Raw genomic sequence first — 16,904 nt, forward strand, 5'->3', positions numbered from 1 at the left:
CCCGCCTTCATTCCTTCCTCAGCTCATTGCCATTGAAACCCTAATCAATGCCTCTGTCCCCAACAGACTCCAATCCTCCAATGCATTCATGGTCGGCCACCCAACCTCCAACTTCCAAACAGCACCAGGTCCTGCTTGGCCTCACTGACCCTCACTGACACCCAGTTCCCGATCGCCAATATTACAATTTTTCATCCTGGAGTTTAAATCCCTCCAATGGCCCACCCCTCCCAATCTCCGACCTCTCCTCCACACTGACGGGAAACCTACCCGTGACCTCTTCATTCATCGATCATTGGCCTCTTTTGGTGGGACTGCCCTTGCATGGTTCCACTCACCAATGTGATCACAGCCAGGAAAAGCTTCTCTTCCCACCCTATCACTGTTATATCCGATGAATCTAAAGGTTCAATCCTTGGCTCCCTCCTCTTCCTCATCTACATGCTGCTCTTTGGTGACAATGTCCGCAGACATGGACCAGCTTTCAGATGGACGCTGACAATTCACCGCCTCCCTTGACCCTTCCAATGTCTTTGTGTTGTCAGAGCGACATTCTGTTTTAGATGAGCCACGATTTCATCCACTTAAAAATTGGGAAGTCCTGACCTGATCTTTGACCCCACAATCTCCACATCCTGGCCAATGAATCGATCCACAACCCTCTCTTTTTGATTGGTGAGTCCCTCGCCAATCACCCAAGTCCCTTTTGACCTGCAGTGACTTACAGCCTCCAAAGTATTTAGTTTATTTTTATTCTTTCTTATACTAAAATCCACCAGGGCCTCATCCCTCCCTCTCTCTGTAAACTCCTCCAGCCCCGCAGCCCCTGCCAAAAACTCCGCTCCTCCACCTCTGACCGCTTCTGCCTCCTCAGTACATTTGCCCTACTTTTGACAGCCGCGCCATCAGCCATATCCACGCTCCAGAATTCCCTGCCGATGTCCCTCCATCTCCCTCTACCCCTTTCAGGTGTCAGCCGTGGCCCTGTGGTAGCAGTCTCGCTACTGATTTAGAAGGTAGTGAGTTCAAGAGACTTGAGCACATATCTAGGCTGGCATTAAAGTTCAGTGCTGATCGAGCACTGGACTGTCGGAGATAACGACTATCGTAGGACATGTTAAACGGAGAGCCCATCTGCCCTCTCTAATAGATGTGAAAAATCACACGGCAGTATTCGACAAAGAGCAGGGGAGTTCGCCCTGGTGTGCTGGGCAATATTTATCCCTCAACCAAAGGTTGTAATCTCTGGATTACTCCCAGTGCCACGGGCTAGTGAGTATAGAAATAGGAGGATAGAACAGATGAATGCGTGGCTAAAGAGTTGGTGCAGGAGGGAGGGTTTCAGTTTCCTGGATCACTGGGCCTGCTTCTGGGGAAGGTGGGACTTGTACAAGTCGGACGGGTTGCACCTGAACCAGAGCGGGACAAATATCCTTGCGGGGAGGTTTGCTAGCACTGTTGGGGGGGGTTTAAACTAACTTGGCAGGGGGATGGGATACAGAGTGGAGCTACAATAGGGGGTGATGTGCAGCCAAATATAGAAAAAAATAACAAGTCAGATTGGAAGACAGGGCAAATATGTGAGGGCAAGGCTGGATGGCATCTATTTTAATGCAAGGAGTCTTGCGAATAAGGTGGATGAACTGAAGGTGTTGATAAACACATGGGAGTATGATATTGTTGCTGTCACAGAGACATGGTTGAGGGAGGGGCAAGACTGGCAGCTCAATATTCCGCGGTACAAAATCTTCAGGCGAGACAGAGGGGGAGGTATAAGAGGAGGGGGGGTCGCAATATTAATTAAAGAATCAATTACTGCCATAAGGAGGGATGATATGTTAGCAGGTTCCTCTAATGAGGCCATATGGGTGGAGCTTAAAAACAAAAAGGGGGCAAGCACTTTGATGGGAGTGTACGATAGGCCCCCAAACAGTCAGGGGGAGATAGAGGAACAGATATGTAGGCAAATCTCAGAAAATTGTGCAAATAACAGGGTAATAATAGTGTGGGATTTCAACTTCCCCAATATTAACTGGGATACTCAGAGTGTAAAAGGCTTAGAGGGTACAAAATTCTTAACGTGCATCCAGGAGAGCTTTTTGAGCCAGCATGTAGAAAGTCCTACAAGAGAGGGGGCGGTACTGGACCTAATTCGAGGGAATGTTGCCGGCCAAGTGGAAGAAGTGCTAGTAGGTGAGCACTTTGGTGACAGTGACCATAATTCGGTGAGATTTAAGGTGGTCATGGAAAAGGACAGGGAGGGGCCGGAAATAAAGGTTCTAAATTGGGGGAAGGCCGATTTTAATAGGATAAGGCAGGATCTGGCCAAAATGGACTGGGATCAGCTGCTTGTAGGAAAATCCGCATCGGAGCAATGGGAGTTTTTCAGAAGGGAGATTGAGACCATACAATGGCAACATGTTCCCGTAAAGGTCAAGGGTGGTTCCAAGAACTCCAGGGAACCTTGGATGTCAGGGGATATACGAGAATGGATTTGGAAAAAAAGGAGGGCTTTTGGCAGATACAAAAGGCTAAAGACGGAGGAAGCCCTAGAGGAGTACATAAAGTGCTGGGGGATACTTAAAAAAGAAATTAGGAGATCAAGGAGGGGCTATGAAATAACACTGGCGAGCAAAATAAAGGAAAATCCTAAGATGTTTTATAAGTATATTAAGGGTAAGAGGATGACTAGGGAAAAATAGGGCCCATTAGGGACGAAAATGGCAATCTGTGTGTGGAGCCGGCAGATGTAGGAGGGGTTCTAAATGTTTTTTTTGCATCTGTTTTCACTATGGAGAAGGACGATGTAGACATATAAATACGGCAGGGGGACTGTGATATACTCGAACATATTAACAACGAGCGGGAGGAGGTATTGGCGGTTTTAGCAGGCCTAAAAATGGATAAATCCCCAGGCCCGGACGAAATGTATCCCAGGCTACTGTGTGAGGCAAAGGAGGAGATTGCGGGGGCTCTGACACATATATTCAGAACCTCTCTGGCCACAGGGGATGTGCCAGAGGACTGGAGAACCGCTAATGTAATACCATTATTCAAGAAGGGGAGGAGGGAAGAACCGGGGAACGACAGGTCCAGACCTTCTAAGCATCCCACGTACTCTCATTTTATGTACTCCCCGCGTGGGAGACTTCTACTGCCTCCCAAAGATACACAAAGCCAGCACACCCGGACGTTCTATCGTATCAGGCAACGGAACCCTGTGTGAGAACCTCTCTGGATACATCGAGGGCATCCTGAAACCCATCGTACAGGGAACCCCCAGCTTCTGTCGCGACACTCCAGACTTCCTACAAAAACTCAGTACCCACGGACCAGTTGAACCAGGAACACTTCTCACCACGATGGACGTCTCGGCACTCTACACCAGTATCCCCCACGATGACGGCATCGCTGCGACTGCATCAATACTCAACACCAACAACAGCCAATCTCCAGACGCCATCCTACAACTCATCCGCTTCATCCTGGATCACAATGTCTTCACCTTCGATAACCAGTTCTTTACCCAAACACACGGAACAGCCATGGGGACCAAATTCGCACCTCAATACGCCAACATTTCCATGCACAAGTTCGAACAGGACTTCTTCACTGCACAGGACCTCCAACCAACACTGTACACCAGATACATCGACGATATTTTCTTTCTATGGACCCACGGCGAGGAATCACTAAAGAGACTACACGATAACATCAACAAGTTCCATCCCACCATTAAGCTCACCATGGACTACTCCTCAGAATCAGTTTCTTTCTTGGACATACGATTCTCCATCAAAGACGGGCACCTCAGCACCTCACTCTACCGCAAGCACACGGACAACCTCACGATGCTCCACTTTTCCAGCTTCCACCCTAACCACGTCAAAGAGGCCATCCCCTATGGACAGGCCCTGCGAATACACAGTGTCTGCTCAGACGAGGAGGAACGCGATGGACACCTACAGACGCTGAAAGACGCCCTAGTAAGAACGGGATATGACGCTCGACTCATCGATCGACAGATCCGACGGGCCACAGCGAAAAATCGCATAGACCTCCTCAGGAGACTAACACGGGACGCAACCAACAGAGTACCCTTCGTCGTCCAGTACTTCCCCGGAGCGGAGAAACTACGCCATGTTCTCCACAGCCTTCAACATGTCATCAATGATGACGAACACCTCGCTCTGGCCATCCCCACACCTCCACTACTCGCCTTTAAACAGCCACCAAACCTCAAACAGACCATCGTTCGCAGCAAATTACCCAGCTTTCAGGAGAACAGCGTCCACGACACCACACAACCCTGCCACGGTAACCTCTGCAAGACATGTCAGATCATCGACACAGATACCACCATCACACGAGAGGACACCACCCACCAGGTGCACGGTTCATACTCCTGTGACTCGGCCAACGTTGTCTACCTCATACGTTGCAGGAAAGGATGCCCCAGAGCATGGTACATTGGCGAGACCATGCAGACGCTGCGACAACGGATGAATGGACACCGCGCAACGATCACCAAACAGGAGGGTTCCCTCCCAGTCGGGGAACACTTCAGCAGTTAAGGACATTCAGCCACTGACCTTCGGGTAAGCGTACTCCAAGGCGGCCTTCGAGACACACGACAACGCACAATCGTCGAGCAGAAATTGCTCGCCAAGTTCTGCACCCATGAGGACGGCCTCAACCGGGATCTTGGATTCATGTCACGCTACACGTTACCCCACCAGCGAACAAATGTTACCTGTTTTTAATATAACGGGTCATTTGCTGTCTTTTCTATGTTTCTACCTCTCTATCTCTGTGGGTTTTTTTTGGTGATTTGTATATTCGGAGACCTTGTAGGTAACTCCTGTCTGTCTGCACACTGATTGCCTTGGCAACGGGCAGTTCTATGTTTAATAAATGCGATTTCATTTCGTGGATTTCATTTCCACAACATTCACCTGAGGAAGGAGGAAACCTCCGAAAGCTTGTGAATTTAAAATAAAATCACAACTTGGTGTTGTAAAATTGTTTACAATTGTCAACCTCAGTCCATCACCGGCATCTCCACATCATAAATTCTTCACGCAGAGATTTTTTGTAGCATCGAATGCTTTGTCACAGGGAATGGAAAAAACAGAAATGGTACAATTGCAACTTTTACCATTTCATCATTGAAGAGAAAATTGAATACAAATTTGAAACTGATGTAGAAAAAAGGCATTTGGGAGAAAGTTTGCCAAGGTATACGTTTTGAATTGCTTTAACCATGAACTGGTACTGGCATGATGGGCCAAATAGCCTCCCTTTGTTCTGTAAACATCTACTCTTCACGTGTCTCTCAGATTGACATTAGTGACGTGCTTGAATGATTCTGGAGGACAATGTGAAGAACTGCGCAATATCTAACAGTGCAACGGTGTAACCCAGGGATGTACCAATACTTCCCCCTTAAAATCTAACAATACTGCTGTGTAACCCAGGGATGCAACAATAGTTCCGCCGTATAATTTGAACAGGATATTCATGTTTCTGCACTGCCGCATACCGAACAATAGGATACTGTAACCCAGAAAAAGAAAGACAGGCATGCATTTATATAGCGCCTTTCATGACCTCGGGACGTCCCAAAACGCATTACAGCCAATGAAGTGCTCTTGAAGTGTAGTCACTGTTATAATGAAGGAAACGCGGCCTCCAATATTCACACAGCAAGGTCCCACAAACAGCAATGTGATCATGACCAAATCATCTGTTTTTTAGGTGTTGGTTGAGGATCAGAGAAAGAGAAACAGAGAATTTCTGCATCCTCCGTTTGTGAGGATCAGTGATAGTGTAATAGAGAATTACTGTATCTTCTGTTTGTGAGGAACAGTGATAGAGTATTAGAAAATTACTTTATCCTCTTGTTATGAGGATCAGTGATAGTGTAATAGAGAATTACTGTATCCTCTGGTTGTGAGAATCTGCGCTGGAGTATTAGAGTATTATTGTATCCTCTGGTGGTGAGGATCAGTGATAAAGTAACAGAGAATTACTGTATCTTTTGGTTGTGAGGATCTGTGCTGGGGTAATAGAGAATTACTGTATCCGCTGGTTGTGAGGATCATTGATGGAATAATAGAGAATTACTGTATCATTTGGTTGTGAGGATCAGTAATAGAGTAATATAGAATTATTGTATCCTCTGGTTGTGAGGATCAGTGATAGAGTAATAGAGAATTACTGTATCCTCTGGTTGTGAGGATCAGTGATAGAACATAAGAACATAAGAACATAAGAAATTGGAGCAGGAGTAGGCCAATCGGCCCCTCGAGCCTGCTCCGCCATTCAATAAGATCATGGCTGATCTGATCCCAACCACAAATCTAAAGAACACAAGAAGTCGGAGCAGGACCCGGCCACATAGCCCCTGGGCCCTCTCCGCCACCCACAGGGCATTGACCGATTCGAACTCAGCTTCATGTCCAATTTCCTGCCCGCTCCCCATAACCCCTAATTCCCTTTACTTCTAGGAAACTATCTATTTCTGTTTTAAATTTATCTAATGATGTAGCTTCCACAGCTTCCTGGGGCAGCAAATTCCACAGACCTACCACCCTCTGAGTGAAGAAGTTTCTCCTCATCTCAGTTTTGAAAGAGCAGCCCCTTATTCTAAGATTATGCCCCCTAGTTCTAGTTTCACCCATCTTTGGGAACATCCTTACTGCATCCACCCGATCAAGACCCTTCACAATCTTATATGTTTCAATAAGATCGCCTCTCATTCTTCTGAACTCCAATGAGTAGAGTCCCAATCTACTCAACCTCTCCTCATATGTCCGCCACCTCATCCCCGGGATTAACCGAGTGAACCTTCTTTGTACTGCCTCGAGAGCAAGTATGTCTTTTCTTAAGTATGGAGACCAAAACTGTATGCAGTATTCCAGGTGCGGTCTCACCAATACCTTATATAACTGCAGCAATACCTCCCTGTTTTTATATTCTATCCCCCTAGCAATAAAAGCCAACATTCCGTTGGCTTTCTTGATCACCTGCTGCACCTGCATACCAACTTTTTGATTTTCTTGCACTAGGACCCCCAGATCCCTTTGTACTGCAGTACTTTCCAGTCTCTCGCCATTAAGGAAATAACTTGCTCTCTGATTTTTCCTGCCAAAGTGCATAACCTCACATTTTCCAATATTATATTGCATCTGCCAAATCTCCGCCCACTCACCCAGCCTGTCTATATCCCCTTGCAGATAGAGTAATAGAGAATTACTGTATCCTCTGGTTGTGAAGTTCATTGATGGAGTAATAGTGTCATGGAGAATTACTGTATCCTCTGATTGTGAGGATCATTGATAGAGTAACAGAGTAATATAGAATTACTGTATACTCTGGAATGAGGATCAGTGATAGTGTAATAGAGAATTACTGTATCCTCTGGTTGTGAGGATCATTGATAGAGTAATAGAGTAATATAGAATTACTGTATACTCTGGAATGAGGATCAGTGATAGTGTAATTGAGAATTACTGTATCCTCTGCTTGTGAAGAACAGTGATAGAGTAATAGAGAATTACTGTATCCTCTGGTTTGAGTTTCAGTGATAGTGTAATACAGAATTACTGTATCCTCTGTTTGTGTGGATCACTGATAGAGTAATAGAGAATTACTGTATCCTCTGGTTTGAGGTTCAGTGATAGTGTAATACAGAATTACTGTATCCTCTGGTTGTGACGATCAGTGATAGAGTAATAGAGAATTACTGTATCCTCTGGTTTGAGGTTCAGTGATAGTGTAATACAGAATTACTGTATCCTCTGGTTGTGACGATCAGTGATAGTGTAATAGAGAATTACTGTATCCTCTGTTGGCGAAGATCAATGATGGAGTAATAGGGAATTTCTGTATCCTTTGTTTATGGGGATCATTTACAAGGGGCCATCAATTCCAACCTCATGATGAAAGAGTTTAAGTGTAAATTATTTGTGCAATGATTTTTTTGATCATGTAATGTTTTGCCTCATGGAATGGAAATACCAGAAAAGAGACAATTGCAACTTTTACCATTGCATCGTTTCAGAGAAATTTGAATACATATTTGAATTTGATGTCGATAAAAGGCATTTGGAAGAAAGTTTGCCAAGGTATACGTTTTGAATTGCTTTAACCATGAACTGACACTGACACGATGTTCCAAATGGTCTTCCTTTTTTCTCTAAACATCTACGCTTCACCTATCTCTTAGATTGACATTAGTGACTGCTTGAATGTTCCTGGAGGACGGTGTGTAGTACTGCGCAAAATCCAAAACTGCAACAGTGTAACCCAGGGATGTAACAAGAATTCACCCTTAAAACCTGAGCTGGATATTCATGTTTATGCACTGTCCAAAATCTCACAATACTACAGTGTAGCCCAGGGATAAAACAATAGTTCCGCCGTATAATCTGAACAGGATATTGATGGTTCTGCCCTGCTGCACAACTAACAATACAATACTGTAACCCAGAAAAAGAAAGAGAGACTTGCATTGATATAGCGCATTTCATGACCTCCGGACGATCCAAAGCGCATTACACCTAATGAATTAATCTTAAAGTGTAGTCGCTGTTGTAATGTAGGAAACGCGGCTTCCGATTTTCACAGGGCAAGGTCCCACAAACAGCATTGTAATAGTGACCAAATCAATTGTTTTTTTGGATTTGGTTGAGGGATAAATATGGACCAGGACACCAGAACTACCCTCGTCTTCTTCGAAATAGTGCCATGGGACCTTTTACGTCCACCTGAGAGGGCAGAGAGGGCCTCGGTTTAACGATTCACACAAAAGGCGGTACCTTCGACAGTGCAGCACACCCTCAGTACTGCAGTGCAGTGTCAGCTTGCATTTTGTACTCACATCTCCAGAGTGGGACTTAAAGCCACAAAATTCTGATTCAGAGGCGAGAGTGCTACCAACGGAGCCACGGCTGATACCGGGGATGTGACAAAAGTTACACTTATAAACAGAACTGGATATTCGTGTTGCTGCACTGTCCAATATCTAAAAATGCGATAGTGTAACTCAACGATGTAACAGGAACTGGATATTCGTATTTCTGTACATGTGTCACAAGCCTCACCAATCTTTCAATATTCGGACGCAGGAAATACTTGTTAAGATGAAGCTGATCGCAATCGATAAACTGTTTCATTTCACACCAAGCAAACTCACAAACCAATCGGTATTATTAGCTTCACAAATTCAATCAGTTCGACATAACTGCACCTAATAATATAAAATAAAGTATATGCAGTATTTCCCCACATCAGCGGGTCGCTTTGATTGACCTAAACAAAATGTCTTCTGCCTGTCCTCCTTTTATCTAACCTTCTGAGTCGATGAAAGCTTGTCCTCCCCGGAGATCACTCTGGTCCTGAGAATTCTATGCGGTACCCAACTTTTGGACGAGGTGATTTCTGTCCCAGCCAGAAACAGGTCCAGCTCTCGCTTGAAGGAATTTGGCGAATCGGCGTCCACTGCACCAGCCGACAGTCTGTTCCAGAGATTCACTATTATCTGGGAAAAGAATCATTTCCTGACATCAAACCTCGATCTGGCTTTGTGCAACTTAAAATTATGACCCTGGTTCTCCCTAACCTATTTAGTTGGCACAAACTGTCGACTCGAGCACAATCAATTCCCTTCTTCATCTTATACACCTCGATCAAATTACCCCTAAGTCTACGCTTCTCTAAAGTGTAGAGTCCCAGCTCTTTTAGCCTATCGTGACAAATAAGATGCTTCAAACTTGGAATTAATCTAATGGCCCTCTCTGCATCCTTTCCAAAGCCTCAATATCACCCACCATGTGGGGAGACCAAAACTGTACGAAATATTCAAACGGAGTCCTGACCATGGTCTTGTACAAGGACAAAATAGTAGGTGTTGTTTTATGATCAATTGGTGTTCAATGTGGGAAAGTGTGAGGTCATGCACTTTGTACATAAGAGAGATTGATCAGAGTAATTTCTAAATGAAGCTTGGAAGTGTGGATGAGCAGAGAGATTTAGGGGTCCAAGTATATAAACAATTAAAAGCAAATGGAAAGGTACAGTAGATAATTAAAAAGGCTAATGGAATGTTGGTATTCATCTCAAGGGGCGGGGATACAAGGGATGGAATTTATGTTCTAGCTATACAGAGCTCTGGTGAGACACCATCTGGAATACTTTTTCAGTATTAAGCACCCATCCTCAAGAGGGTTATATTGGCCTTGGACGGGGTTCAGCGCAGATTAACCAGAATGATACCGGGGCTAAAAAGAGTTAAATGATGAGGACAGATTGTATAGACCAGGCTTCTATTCCCTTGAATATAGATGGTTAAGAGGAGATTTAATTGAGGTGATTAAGATGATTAAAGTATGTGATAGGGTAGGAAGAGAGAAACTATTTCCTCAGGGCGGGAGGGAGTCCAGAACAAGGAGTGCGAGAATGCGAGAGTGCGAAGTGCGAGAATGAGACTGTGCGAGAGTGCAGATTACGGAAAGTGAGAGTGCGAGAGAGCGGACTGCGAGAGTGCGGAGTGCGAGAGTGCAGAGTGCGAGAGTGCAGAGTGCACGAGTGCGAAGTGCGGAGTGAAAGTGTGTGGAGTGCGGTGTGCTAGAGTGCGAGAGTGCAGAGTGCAAGATTGAGAGAGTGCGGAGTGCAGGAGTGCAAAGTGTGAGAGTGCAAGAGTGCGGAGCGCGAGTGTTCGAAGTGCGAGTGTGCGAAATGCGGAGTGTGAGAGTGAAAGAGTGCGATATGCGGAGTTTGAGAGTGCGACAGTGCGAAATGCGAGGCTGCAAGAGTGCGAGAGTGGGGAGTGCGAGAGTGCGGAATGCGGGAGTGCAAGAGTGCGAGACTGCGAGAGTGCGAAGTGTGAGAGTGCAAAGTGCTAGTGTGCGAGAGTGCGAGAGTGAGAGAATGTGGAGTGCGAGAGTGCAAAATGCGTGAGTGTGGATTACAGAGAGTGAGTGTGTGAGAGTGCGGAGTGCGGGAGTGTGAGAGTGAGGAGGTCGAGAGTGCAAAGTGCAAGAGTGCGAAATGCGGACTGTGAGAATGCCAGATTGTGACAGTGCGAGTGTGCGAAGTGCCAGAGTGTGAAAAGCGGGAGTACGAGATTTCGTTGCGCAAGAGTGCGGAGTGCGAGAGTGCGATTTGAGAGCGTGTGAGAGTGCGAAATGCGGAGTGTGAGAGTGCGAGTGTGCGAAGTGCCACAGTGCGGAGTGCAGAGTGCAAAGAACGAAAGTTGGAGAGTGTGAAATGTGGAGTGTGAGATTGTGAGAGTGCAAGAGGTCGACGTGCAGAGTGCGAGAGTGAGAGAGTGCAGAGTGTGGAGTGCGAGAGGCAAGACTTTTGTTACCTCGAGAAAAACCGAATGCTCCGCACATGATAGCATTCAGTGGAACAGCGCACGCACCGTATCAATGGATCCGAACCCAGGGCTGGATTGCGGGCCCAATGAGAGATTATTCCACTTTGACAGATTGGGGAGGACCTGGGACAAGGATTTAGACTACACAGAGGTAGGAATAGGCTGGATGTTTGGCGGTTCTTCTTTTCCCAGTGAGTAGTGAACCTCTGGAATGCGTTGCTGGCTGGTGTGGTGGGGGCTGACTCTCTGTCTGCCTTCTCCAGGGAGCTGGACCGGTTTTTCGCTGGGGCAGAGGTAAGAGGATTTACAGTTAACGTACGTACGATCCATGTGATCTCCTGAACTGGTTTCGATCACCTGAGGGGGTCGGGGAGGAATTTTCCAAGGTATTCTATTCCTTGAAGGCCCTGGATTTTTGCCTTTCCCAGGAAATGACATGGATGCGGGTGGGGGGAGGGGGTGCAAGCGTCCGTAATGATGCTGCAGCCATCACGATTGAGGGGCAGGCCTGATGGACCAGCTGGTCTTTTACTGCCCGTCATTTCCGTTTGTTCGTCCACATCTCCAGCTCGTCAATGTGTTTTCAATGAAGCGATCGTCACACAAACCCACACCTGGGACATGTCCTGTGTCTGTCTTTCGTAAAACGAGATTCAATGACTCTGCGTCTCGCGTTATCCTCCTCTGAAGCTCAAGGGCTCGAAATATTCTTGCAGGCCTCTGCCTCAATGCGCCTGAGAATTTCTCGTCCGCTACGGGACAACGTGGCTGTTGTCTGCTTGAAGCATAAGAGGAGATGATTTTAAGCCCAGTAATCATCGGATGGTCTTAAGACAGTAAACACTCAGTCCTTCTACCCTTGGTTATAGGTCTATTGGATCCGGGGTTGTAACTCAGTGATATAGTGTCTGCTTTGCGTGTATATATTTCTGGGTTCAATATCTAACCCTCCAACATTGATTTTTTTTTCACCAGAATGACCCACAGATTGACGAATCGTGTTTTCAGAGGGAAGCGAGTTTCAACTTTTGAGACAAGCATTCAATTGTTCCGGAGCAGGACTTCATCTCACGGTCCCCTCAGCAGCTCAGCTCAAAGTAGTCGCCGACTGATTGGAATTCAAAAGATAAAGTTCTTGGGGATAGACCTGAGACCTCATACACGCGAAACATCCGGTCTATCACTGAGCTGCAGCACCAGATAATAACGATCTCTAACTAAGTGTAAAAGGACTGAGTGCCTCATTTTCCGAAGTCTACCCGAGGATTTACTGGGCTGAAAAACATCTCCTTTTGTAATCGTTGGAGACAACCATACCTGAGGTTTGCGGACGTGATACAGATGTAGTTGAACAGAAGAAACCTTGTCTGGCGACTTCGAAAATGAGAATGGGAGCGTTGTGAAGAAAGTCTCAGAGAGGGGGGGAGTCTCCTGGGGCTGTGCTGACCATTATTTCTGTTTCAGGTCGCCGTTCTTCGAACGCCTCGCTGGACATTGCACCGTCATACATTCCGATCAGTCAGCGGCTGTTATGAGCTGAACTGCTGAGGAGACCGTGAGATGAAATCCAGCTCGGGGTAATTTAATGCTTGTCGAGCCTCAGAGGTTGGAATTCGCGACACTCCGAAACCAAGATTCGCCTTTCTGTGGATAATTCTGGTGAAAAATTATCTTTGGAGATGCTGGGAATTGAACCCAGAACCGCGAATTCGCTCTACCACTGAGCTACATACCCAGATAAAAGCGAATTCCAACGAAGAACTGATCGCCTTCAATTTATGAGGCCACACAAGGTTTTTCTGGGCTTCAGTTCATCTCCTTTTCTGCTCCAACCAGACAATTAAACATGACGTTTGTGGACGTGATATAACTGTGGGCGAACGGAAGAAACCAGACCTCGGCACTCAGAACAATGAGAAAGGGGGCGTTGAGATGAAATGCTGGGAGAGAGGGAGAGTCTCCTTTGTCTATGCTGTAACCATCCTTCCGATTTCAGGGCACATTTTTCGAACGCTCCCGTTATCAGTCACTTTGATTACGATTGGACGGGGCTAGAAACGATCAGGGAGATTGTAGCATAGGCCGGCAAGAATATTTCGAGTCCCTGAGCTTCAGAGGAGGGCATGGTGAGGCGCAGAGAGCATTGAGTCTCATTTCACTATAGACAGAAGCAGGAATTCCCCAGGTGTGGGTTAGTGTTTAAAGATCACTTCACAAAAAACAGCTTGACGAGCTGGGGTTACAGACGGACATGTCGGGCAGGAAAAGGCCAGCTGGTTCATCAATCCTGTCCCACTTGCCTGCTGCATCGTGACTGGACACTTCCTACCTACACCACCCGCCCCACACACCGGAAACATGTAATCAACTGGGAGCGGTTAGAAACCAGAAAAAAATACAGGGCCAATAAGGAGGGGAAATTCTGGGAAATTCCTCCCCGAATCCCTCAGGCGATCGATTCGAGTTCAGTGGATCGCACTGACCATGTGTAGGTGAACTGTAAAACCACTCACCTTCTATATGATGCGATCTCTTCCTCAGTCAAGAACTGGTCCAGATCCCTCGAGAAGGCCAAGAGAGAGTCAGCACCCACCACACCAGCCGTGAATGCATTCCACATACTCAGTATTCTCTGGAAAAAGAAGAACTGCCAAACACCCAGACTATTACCTCTGTATGGTCTGATCGCATGTCCGCTGCTCCGCCTCAATCTGTGAAATTGGAAATAATCTATTTCTTCACTCAGAGGGTGGTGAACCTGTGGAATTCTCTACCACAGAAGGCTGTGGAGGCCAAGTCACTGAATATATTTAAGAAAGACATATTTCTACACACAGAAGGCATCAAAGTGTATGGAGAGAGAGCGGGGATATGGTATTGAGATAGAGGATCAGCCATGATCATATATAATAGCGGAGCAGGCTCGGAGGTCCGAATAGCCGACTCCTGCTCCTATTTTCTCTGTTATTATTACTGGGAACGCTCTCCAGCCCCAGGATGGGAGCCATTTCAAAGGCGCCTGCGTGCTTCAATTGAATTGTATCGTGTGCAGAGCGTTCGGTTTTTCTCGAGTTGAAGAAACCCTTTCCTGTCCTTGTGTGTGAAGGTGAGGTGAGGACAAGAGGGTCTTTTCAAAATTCGAAACATAAAGCGTTTGGAGATGCCGGGGATTGAACCCGGGACCTCATACATGCAAAGGACGCACTCTTCCACTGAGTTACATCCCCTTAGTAAAAGCCCTTCCACTTTAGAATAAAAAAGTGGGCTTCCCGCTCTGACTCTCCCGGACAACGAGATGCCCAGTCGTTCCACGTGCTCACAATGTTCAACCTCTGCTTCAGTTCACGGGGTTTCTGCTCCTTTTTACTTTGAACTTTCCAAAAAAAAAGTCAGCGGAAATAAAAAAAATACAATTGCCAATAATCAGTGACGAGGCTGACATCCAAACTCTGAATCATAACGTGAGATCAATGAATGACACAGCGTCAAACAAGAGCTGGGACTGCTCGCTCGACATTGCACTGTCACACATTCTAGTCAGTCGGCGGCGGCGATGAGCTGAGCTCCTGAGGGGACCGTGAGATGAAGTCCTGCTCCGGGATAATTTAATGCTTGTCGAGCACTCAGAAGATGGAACTCGCTGCGCTCAGAAAGCGAGATTCGCCTTTCCGTGCCGAATTTTGATGAAAGCTATTTGTGCAGATGCTGCGGATTGAACCCAGAGACCTCGTACATGCGAAGCATGCGCTCTACCTCTGAGCTACATCCCCAAGTAAAATAAATAGCTACCCAAGGAAAGAAGAACTGATTGTTCTCATTTTATGAGACCACCCATGGTGGGTCTGCCACGTGATAGATTATTTCCAGTTTCAAAGATTGGGGAGGAGCAGGGAACAGGCGTTTGGACCACACAGAGATAAGAATAGTCTGGATGTTGGACGGTTCTTCATTTTCCAGAGTAGTGAGTCTCTGGAATGCATTGCCGGCTGGTGTGGTGAGTGCTGACACTTTGTATATTTGGCTTAAAATCGTCTAGTTTTCTGCTGCAACCAGACAATTAAAGGTGAAGTATGCGGACCTGATCCGACTGTGGGTGAACGGCCTCGGCACTTAGTCTAATGAGACAGCGGGAGTTGAGAAGATTGGCCTGGAAAGGGGGGAAAGACTCTTTGAACTGTGCTGTAACCATCCCTCCTATTTCAGGGCGCATTTTTCGAACGGTCCCGTTATCAGTCACTTTGCTTACGGTTGGACGGGACTAGAAATGATCAGGCACATTGTAGCAGAGGCCGGCAAGAATATTTCGAGTCCTCCAGCTTCCGAGGAGGGCAAGGTGAGGCATAGACAGCATTGAGTCTCATTTCACTATCAAGGGCCAGGTGTGAGTTTGTGTTTAAAGATCAATTCACAAAAAAACACCTTGACGAGCTGTGGTTACTGACGGGCATGATGATCAGGAAAAGACCAGCTGGTTCATCAATCCTGTCCCACATGCCCGGAGCATCGTGACTGGACACTTCCTACCGACACCATCCGCCCCATCCACCGGAAACATGTAATCGACTGGGAGCTGTGACAAACCAGAAACAAATACAGGGCCAATTTCTGGAAAATTCCTCCCCGACATCTTCAGGTGATCGAAACCAGTCCAGGACATGACACTGAGCAGGCGGAGGTTAACTGTAAAACCACTCACCTTCCATAGGATGCGATCTCTGTCCCATTCAAAAAACAATCCCGATCCGTCGAGAAGGCAGAGAAAGACTCAGTATCCACCACATCAGCCGGCAATGCATTCCAGAGGCTCACTGCTCTCTGGGAAATGAAGAACCTACTAACATCCAGCCTATTCTTACCTCTATGCAGCCTAAACGCATTTCCGCTGAATTCCAGCATCTGAATCATAAAGTGAGTTGTATGAATGACAGAGCGTCAAACAGGAACGAGAACTGGGATTGCTCGCTCGACATTGCACCGTCACACATTCCGGTCAGTCGGCGGCTGCTATGAGCTGAGCTGCTGAGGGAACCATGCGATGAAGTCCTTCTCCGGGCCAATTTAATGCTGTGGAGCCTCAGAAGATTCATCTTTCCGTGGGCGGCGGGTGGGAGAGGGGGAAGAGGCTCCTTGGTGTAAGATTAGGCATTTCCAGCATATGGAGCGTACATTTCGATTCGGAGTTTTTAAAATATAAACCATAGAAACCAATCACGTTTACATTCGGCATCTTAATGCATAAACAGCACCCGCTTATAAAAATAAGCTCGCTGGGAATCGGAGGATAGTCGATGAGGTTCATGCAATGGACGACTTAAAACTTACCCAGAATACGGAATGCCAGACTGAGCGAGGTGATGCTGGATCTGATTATATTGCAGGGTTCCAGCATTTTGCATAAGATAAAAGGCGACACTGTGAATGTGTTGCGACTATGTAGAGAATGTGTTGAGAATATGTTGAGAATTTGTTGAGAATTTGGTGAGAATATTTAGACCTTGGGTATGTCGAGATGTAGGGGTAT

General features: G+C 46.5%; 1 non-coding gene across 1 annotated transcript; it reads right to left on the minus strand.

The window, feature by feature from the left end:
- Window positions 1–14,538: 14,538 nt before the first annotated feature.
- trnaa-ugc (transfer RNA alanine (anticodon UGC)) lies at window positions 14,539–14,610 on the minus strand. Its single transcript has one exon. It is a non-coding gene; the product is annotated as a tRNA-Ala (tRNA).
- Between the last annotated feature and the right edge of the window lie 2,294 nt (window positions 14,611–16,904).

Source organism: Heptranchias perlo, unplaced genomic scaffold, assembly GCF_035084215.1.
Source record: "Heptranchias perlo isolate sHepPer1 unplaced genomic scaffold, sHepPer1.hap1 HAP1_SCAFFOLD_43, whole genome shotgun sequence".
NCBI lineage: Eukaryota > Metazoa > Chordata > Chondrichthyes > Hexanchiformes > Hexanchidae > Heptranchias > Heptranchias perlo.